Raw genomic sequence first — 8,849 nt, 5'->3', positions numbered from 1 at the left:
AGCAATTCCATAAAGTGTGATAGCTTCATTAAAGATTCTACCAGCAGTACCAGTGTCAGGGGAGGCTTTGGGGGCAGACGCCCAGGGCCCCACTCAGCAGGATGGGGGCAGGAAGACCCCAAACACAGCCAGTCTCGCCCACCACATATTGAAGCAAGCAGAATAATAGACATTACCATCTAAAGAGATGGATGTGTCTGCGTGCATGCAAACGAGACCATTAATTTCAGAGACTAAAATTACCTAACTGCACCACCAAGAGATTCTTTGATCTTTTATCGTTGCTTTGTGCCGGTCTTTTAAAAAGCAGCCACGTACAGACTTAACACATGTACAGTTTCAAACCCCATGGTGATCAGGGCAAAAGGATCAGAAAAAAGACCTCATTTGTAACAAGGATTTCCTGAGATGCTGCACGCCTTGTAATTAATGAGGTTTCTTGGTAGGAGAAATATTAACACAAACACTTAAGATCTAACATAGCTGGAAATGGGTAATAGGCTTCTGCTGTTCTGCAGATTCCAAGGCTTTCCAGGCAGAAGACATTGATTCCCTGGGAAGGTTTTTATAATTTATATGAAATGCTGCCTGGCAACTGATAGATTTAATCGCTTTGTGATCCGATGGATGCTACTGGCACCAAGAGATAGCTTCTGAGCCTGTCATTCATGACATCTGGGTGGTGAATGGCATATAGGCACGTAAGTGATTGCATTGGCTAGTCATGAGCCAGTATACACACCAAAATGCAGCCTTATTAAAAATGCCATGCATGAACAAGATGGCTTCCTTCCTCCTCTACCATCAACTATCCTTTCCTTATGCTTTTTAAGACTTTAACACTGCCGGCAGGGATCCACTCTTTATCTTTTTGTACCGTGCGTGGTGAATATTGTTATGAGTTTGTGATGGGGGTCAGACTCCCCTAAATCTCCAGATTCAGTAAAGGGTTAGTATTTAAGAAACCCCCTAAATTCCTGGATCTAGCAAGGGTTGGAAATAACACAGGCCAGCTTCCTCATGAGGTAATCACTTGACAATGGCTGAGCCACTGACCTAACAAAAGGTAGCGCCACCAGGAGATTCAGTGCCTGCCAGTCCAACGGGTGAAGCCCCTCCCTGGGCCCTGGTTTTAAATGGTAAGACAAAAGGCCAGTGTTAGGGTTTTTTTTTTAGGATTGCAGTTGGCAGTGATATGCTAGCAAAACTGTGACAGGCTGTTAAAGGAGAGAGATAACATGGTTGATTTCTGTTTGGGATCAAGGCTGCTCTCCTATGCGAGAAGCAAAAGGCCGTGCTGGGAACCTCTCCATTGTAGGCTCAGGTTGAATATATGTGTAAAAAAACCAACATATCATAAAGACACCACAATCTCCGCTATGCCTCATTTCCAAAAGGAAACACAAACCCTGGCTAAGCACCTGAACTCCTGGGATTTTGCACTTCTTGGAGACTGCAGTAGCATGTAACAATATTTTATAAAGAATAATGATGGTAGTGGTGGTGATGGTATACTGGCCTAGTTTTGGATAAAACAAACTTAACATTTTAATATTGGAAAAACCTAGGTTGAGAGGGAAGGTAAAGATACTTGAATTAAAAGGCCAGGAACCAGAGGCAATAAATTCTACAGTGATCCAATGAATGACCTGTCTGTTTATGCTGCCTAAACGTTGCACAATTTCTACACTTTTTCTGCAGGGGAACCACATATGTTTCATCTAGGTAGTACAGTCATACCTCGGGTTACAGATGCTTCAGGCTGCATTTTTTGGGGTTACGGACCGCCGAAACCTGGAAGTACCGGAACGGGTTACTTCCGGGTTTCAGCGGTTACGCATGCACAGAAGCATTAAATCGCGCTTTGCGAATGCACAGAAGTGCCAAATCGAAACCCACATGTGCGCAGATTCGCCACTGCGGGTTGCGGACGCTGCTGGTTGCGAACATGCATCCCACACGGATCACATTTGCAACCCAAGCAATCCACTGTACTTGCATTGCATTCTACTATCATTTGGCTTGATCACATTTTACTATTGTTCATGCAACATCTCATTGCTAAGAAAACATGCATTCTGGCAGTCATAGAAATGGGAAGGGCAGCAGGTCACCCTCTGCCTGTTTTCTCCGAAAGCTACTACAACACCTCACTAATTTTGGGAGTGTGCCACCATATTCACCGCCCACCAGAAATGCCCTAAAATCCTCTAATAAACCAAAAAACCCAATTAACGTCTTTGTATTCTTATCTGACTTGGCTGTTTAAATTATCTTCCACACTGTTTATTTTGTTTATTACACTGTTCGGTTGCAACCTGGAACTACAGCCCATTGAATTTAATGGGCCCTACTTCTGAGTATGTGCATATAGGATTCCGCTAGGGTGTCCCATCCCCCCACTACTGTGAACTGCCTTGCATAGAAAGACCAGGATATGTAAATTATAGTGATAATGTCTTCTGCTTGCACAACAGGGCTTTCCCCCATGTCCCTGAAATTGGCTCAAGGGGGAGGGGGTCACCAGAATTCCCAGAACAGCTTGTGGGGAGAGGGGAGGGGCCTTGTTTCATCTGCAATACCTCAAGGTATGAGGTATGAATGGACTTGGACCCTGCAGTCACCATCTGAGGCCCTTCTTCATGTGCCCTCTCCACGAGAAGTCCAGAGGGTGGCAGCATGAGATTTTTTTATTATTATGCTGTGTATTAATATGCTTTGTATGATGTTTTTATTATTATGCTGTATGTTCTTAATGTTGTACACCACCCTGGGATCTTTGGATAAAGGGTGGTATGTAAACTGGAAGAAGAAGAAGAAAAGCCATGCAGACACTCTGTGAGTTCTCAATCCCCCCCGAAGTTCCCCCTTTTTTTGAGAGGTGAGTAGTCATATGTATATACAGATATATGCAGGTACCTGCTGTATTACACACTATATTTATCTACAGTGTAGAACACATGAATGGGCCTGCTATCCTCAGAGGCAGATTTAGGGGAGCACAACCGGTTCATTCTTACTGGGCGCGGAGCCTCAGGTGGGGGGCACAACTATGATATAGTAGAATGGAAGGTGAAAGGTGGAGGGCACCAAATTTTGGCATCACACAAGGCACCATTGAAATTTGGGGCCCCAAGGTTCACCACTGCCTCAAACAACATGTGCAGAATTATTAAAACTAGTCGTTGTATGAATGCGCAAATACCGTACGCCTTAAGAATCCTGGGGAGCAGCTTTCCCATTCATTGTTTAAAACAAAATCAAAAAACCCTTCCCCTTCTACCATGCCTGGAATAACAGGTTTCCAATTGGTTATGTAGTTTTATTTGGATTATTATGTTAACTTGACTATGGATCTGTTGTTCCCTTTTGCCTAACCAATGCTTTGTGGAGGCCTGATGACTAACGTTCGAATGAACAAATCTGAATCTAATCTGAATCGGGCCCTAACAGATGCCAGGTTTCAGAGTGATAAATTGGCTCTGAGTGATTGTCCCTTATCTTTGAAGTCCAGTTCTGGGGATCATTGGTTTCTTTATTGGATTCAGAGCTGCACACGGAAGAGCGAGTTAATTTGCCGCTGCTGGGATGTGCTTTGTTCTTTGCAGAACTCATTCTCACCTCTTGGCCTTTCTTTGACACTCATCCTCCCTGCTCTGTTATTCATGTCCCTTCTCTTCATGGGAATTGATTATAGATAAACACTCGTCAGGAAAGAGGAGGCTTTGGCCAACGTAATGATTAAATCACTTATGTTTTTATTTGTGGAATTAGAGATGTCTGATACAAAGTGACTAAAATGGAGTGAGGTTTCTTAAATGAAATCACCCTTGGGAGGAGATTTCTTCTTTGCATAGAGGTTTTGCTTGTATGTTTTGTCTTGGACAGCACAATAGCAAAGCCTATGCCACTGTTAGCCTGAATAATAATAATAATAATACTTTATTATTTATATGCGGCCCATCCAACTGGGTGGCCACTCTGGGAGGCTTCCAGCAATAAATATATCTTCCCTACCTACAAGTAAGAATCGCTGCCACTGTGTTTTGGAATGGAAGCAGACTTGGATCATGGCATGGGTGGTGGCAAATTAAAATTGCCTCCTGAAGCGACTATTTGACCTGGAAGGGAAGATGCGATTTTTACCTGTTGTGGCTTTCCTGATACTGGTGTGACTTGGTGTGTGTGCGTGATTGATTTTAATTTTAAAAATTGTGCATGTTATCACATTTCTCAAAGCAACCCAAATGGTTCCTCTATATTCCACTTCCAGCTGAGAATATGAAGTTATCAACTAAATTGCCAATAATCTATGCATACGTAACAAGGGTTAAACCTCCATACCACACTCTTGCTTTGGATCAGTGGCTCTCACGGATGATATATTTCCATTGTTAAATATATATATGAAGGTGATCACGTGTTTAAATGTACACATAGTGAAAGGCTGAATCTGTGCTCAGAGAATAAAAGTCAAGCCACGTTCTCATGACCTTTGGGTGGATCCAGTGAGGAGGCCCATTTGAAGAGGAAAACACTGCCCAAACCTATACAGACCCGTCCCTAACCTCATCTCTTTCAGCTTCAGGGATAGCTGCAGGTTGAAGACAAGGATGCTGCTGAATCAGACTGTCTATTGCAGCATTTTTGCCACTGTAGTCTGCTAGAAACCTCTAGGATGCTTGCAAGGTGGGTATGAAGCATTATTCTGCCTGTGGCAAGGCAGTAAAAGATGCTACTCTCGCCACTCACCCCACTTCTAGTTAAGGTGCGCAATACTCAAGGCTAGTCAAATTATTTTGGCACCTGAAGCAAATAATTCCACCTCTCCCCCATCCATGGCAGTAATAATGCAGTCATAATAAATTAAATAATAGTTTGATGCCTGTTCACAACATCCACAATCAGCTGCCTGGCTCTGTCTAACAGTAGGGCTGGTTCTATATGAAGCTGATAGTCCATTTATGTCCAGGAGCTGGTATTCAAAGTTATATGGTCCCTAGATTCCATTCAGCTATCATGGTGAACAGCCTTTGATAGGCCTATCCTCTCTGGATTTTTCTAATTCTAAGCTAGGTTTTTGGGTCTCTGGGCATGAGAGGAAAAGCACCACCATTGGCCCACCCTATGCCTACAGTTGCTTCAAAGAAAGGGAACCAGAACTACTCATCTCCACAGCTGATCTGCATTATAAAAATCCCCCCACTGCTGAATGTGATTTTGAAGCCTTGATTTCACCAGTCATATCTTTGCAGCATAGAAAGAGAAATAAAATATATTGCAGGAGCTGCTGTGCTGAGAGTTTGTTTCTGCAAAAATCGGAAATGGGATTTCTGTGCTATTCACAAGGGAAAAGGAATGTGAAGAGAGGTGGAAGAAACTACAGCTTGCGAAACATTTCAAGGTTGTACTTTATATAATGTCAATGCCTCTTAGCCAATAGCAGTATTGAATGTATGTTCTCCTCCATACTCTGCATTAGTTGGACAAATGAATGAAACCATTATCATGCTGGTTTTCAACAGTGCAAATACATTTCCGATCTGCCTTTTGGGGTCTTTCTTGACAGCATGCCAAAAACCAGCGTTACATAAGATGGCTTCATTAAAAAAAAAGAGGTGTATTTAAATTAAAATATTACAGAACATAGTGTGTGAAAATATGTAACTTGGAACCTAATTGTTATTTATTTTAAAAAGAAGTTGCTAAAAACTGAAAGCATGGTCCAGATACAAATATAACCCTCCTCACGTGGTGGAATGAAGAGTCCATAGATGAGAGGACTCTCAATGGCTACAAGCCATGAGGGCTTTGCTCTACCTCCATGGTTGGAAGCTAGATGGCCCATGGACCTGATCATGCCTGAGAATGGGAAGCTAGGGTCAAAGGGGGTGGGCTTTGGGTGCAGCGAGAAACCTTGAAAGGAAAAGGATTTCTAGTACAGTGGTACCTCAGGTTAAGAACTTAATTCGTTCTGGAGGTCTGTTCTTAACCTGAAGCACCACTTTAGCTAATGGGGCCTCCTGCTGCAGCCAGAGCACGATTTCTGTTCTTCTCCTGAAGCAAATTTCTTAGCCTGAGGTAATATTTCTGGGTTAGTGGAGTCTGTATTTATTTCTGCTCCATCCCATTGTCCCTCATCCCAAAATACACACTCACACAGCTCCTCTCTGCTATTGATCTATGTGCCTGACCTCCAGTAAGAAGGAGAAGGAAAAAATTTCCTATGCTGGCCAATCCTTCCTCCCTAGAATTCTCCTTCCATCCTCAGTCACATTCCTGACATCCTGGACTCTACATTCTTCCGGGCTTCCACAGTTGTTGTTTTCAAAATGATGACATATGGGAAAGCCCTCAAAGCTTTCCTAACCTATCACAGTTTGGGAATTACTGCTAGAAAGGCTTCTGTGAAGCCTGGAGCAAAAGCATGGGGTTTGGAAAGCAACACTAACATGATAAACCAGCCTCTTGTGTTCTCTTCCTTAGTTTCAGAAGTATTCTCATAGCTTGGTAAAATGCAGCAGGTTCTAAAAGCAGATTTTTCCAACTGCACACATTCCCCATCAGATTTAAAAAAATAAAGAAAAGCTGAACGAGCACAAAGTGTGATTTGATCCTTGCTTATACCCTGCATCAGTGGTGGTGTTTCTCCATAGGAGTCAGTAATTCTTATCTACTATACACTGGGAATCCATGTATGAACCTGCCTTAGTTCAGTAATGAATGCATGCAAAACCAGGAGTTATTTAAGGGTGTTTACAAGGATGCAATGACCTGCTGAAAGAGGAAGGCAAAAAAGAGGAGTCTCTGATGAGAAAGAGGAATATGGTTTGGGAAGTTTAAGTATGGGGAAATGACCGGGTACATGCTCTCACTTAACTGCTTAATATGCTTAATAAATACTAGCATCTCTAATACCTGCCCCCAAATATTTCCAACAGCTTCTTATTAGCTTTCCAACTACCCCACTTTTTGTGCCCAACTGCACACTAACAAAAGCCTTAACAACATGAGCTTTGCTAGATCTGACCTTTGGTCCATCTCACCCAGAAACAGTGGCCAACTAGACGCCCATGAGAAGCCCACAAGCAGAACAGGAGGGTGATAGTTCTCCCCTGCTTTCCTATGCTGCCTCTGATTCTGGAGAGAGTAGCCATTATGACTAGTAGCCACCCTGTATGTCTCTGTCTAATCCCATCTTTTTAGTGATTGCAAAAAGCCAAAGATCCACTGTTGATGTGTAGGATGCATACTATATTCTGTACAACAGTGATTTCCATGTACAAATTTTGCCTTCAAAATCTTTGAAATGCCCCTTAGTATCACAGATTCATAGGATTATAGAGTTGGAAGGTACCCGAAGGATCATATTATTATTGGCCTCATTGGCTTGTCAAAAAATAAATAAAAGCTTCAAAATATTACTAGGCCATCTCTCCAGCAGATACTCTTTCAAGTTTGAACTTGGTCACATCAACTTGATTTGTGCAGCCACACAACTCAGTGTAGGGCCAGCCCAGTTTGACTTAGTCCATGTTTATGGTGCTTTAACTTTAGGTCTTTTTGGACACAGAATCCTGAAGGAACCAACACTAAATTTCTGTAGGCACCATGTAGACTCTTACATAGTGATGAGGCCAGATGTCCACATGATATGGCTTAGGAGGTCACATTTTGCCCACTCGGCTCTCAATATACATACTAGCCATACTCCAAAGGACATTTGGAGACCTGCAGATGTAGGGTGCTATAATAATAATAATAATAATAATAATAATAATAATAATAATAATTTTCCTGCTTCTAGCTCTCCATGCAGAATAAGAGAGCATCTTCCACCCTGGTGGTGTGCTCTTTTGCATGCCTGTTGGCAGCCATGTAAGCTGAAAAGTATCGTTCATGATGGCCAGGGTCATCCCAACCTCCCTATGAAGAACACAAGAAATGTGTGCTGTTTTATTTCACCCTTCATTCTAACTTACGTCAGAAACGAAATTGGCCTTTCAGAAATGCCAAAGGCTGGCCTGACATAGCCTTTAATATTTGCCTTCTGTTTGCTTTGTGGGAACAGAAGGGAAGCATCTACTCATTGTTGGCATTTTCTGCACCAAATATCTGCGTTTTCTTAATCAACGCACTTCAAGTTTGGAACATTTCCATAATTTGTATTGACTCAGCTGTCTCTGTCCATTCTGCTTCTTTTATGCTTGCAAACTGAGCACATTCACGTAGCCTGGGTGAACAGAAGCCAAATCCCAAAGGGATCTTTTTAAAGCCTTGACATATAGACCAACGTTATAAAGTATCGCACAACCCACAGCTGCTTATAGGATTGTGTGACTATATTATGGTACAGTAGCAAGCTATGGCACAGTTGCATTGGTATCCTGTTTTACAGAAAAAGGATTTATGTTGCTAGTGGATGCAGTAACTATCAGCAAATGTTAAAGGCACCGAAAAGATATTCTAATTGGCTCATTTCAACCCAGGGATTTCACACAACTGTATACTGAATATTTTGTTCTTTCCTGACTTTTCTCATGCAGATCCACAAACATTCATTTCAGTTCTCAAGAGGATGATTTTCCTTACTTCAAAAACCTTTAAAGAATCTCTACATCTCTCAACTATTGTTTCTGGCCCAGGAGATCTCAGTCATAAAACCACTTTCCACACTTCCTTTCTGATCTGTGACTCCTGGTAGCCTATCTGTTAGGGAAGGGCCAGAGCTCAGTGGTAGAGGATCAGCATTACATGCAGGCGTTCCCAGGTTTATTCCCTGGAATCTCTGCATACAGCTGGGAGAGACCCCTGCCTGAGACCCTCTGCCAGTCAGAGATGGATGGATC

Source organism: Podarcis liolepis (genome assembly GCF_965112155.1).
Source record: "Podarcis liolepis genome assembly, chromosome: 6".
In the NCBI taxonomy this organism is placed as follows: domain Eukaryota; kingdom Metazoa; phylum Chordata; class Lepidosauria; order Squamata; family Lacertidae; genus Podarcis; species Podarcis liolepis.
Note: the sequence above shows the minus strand (reverse complement) of the source record.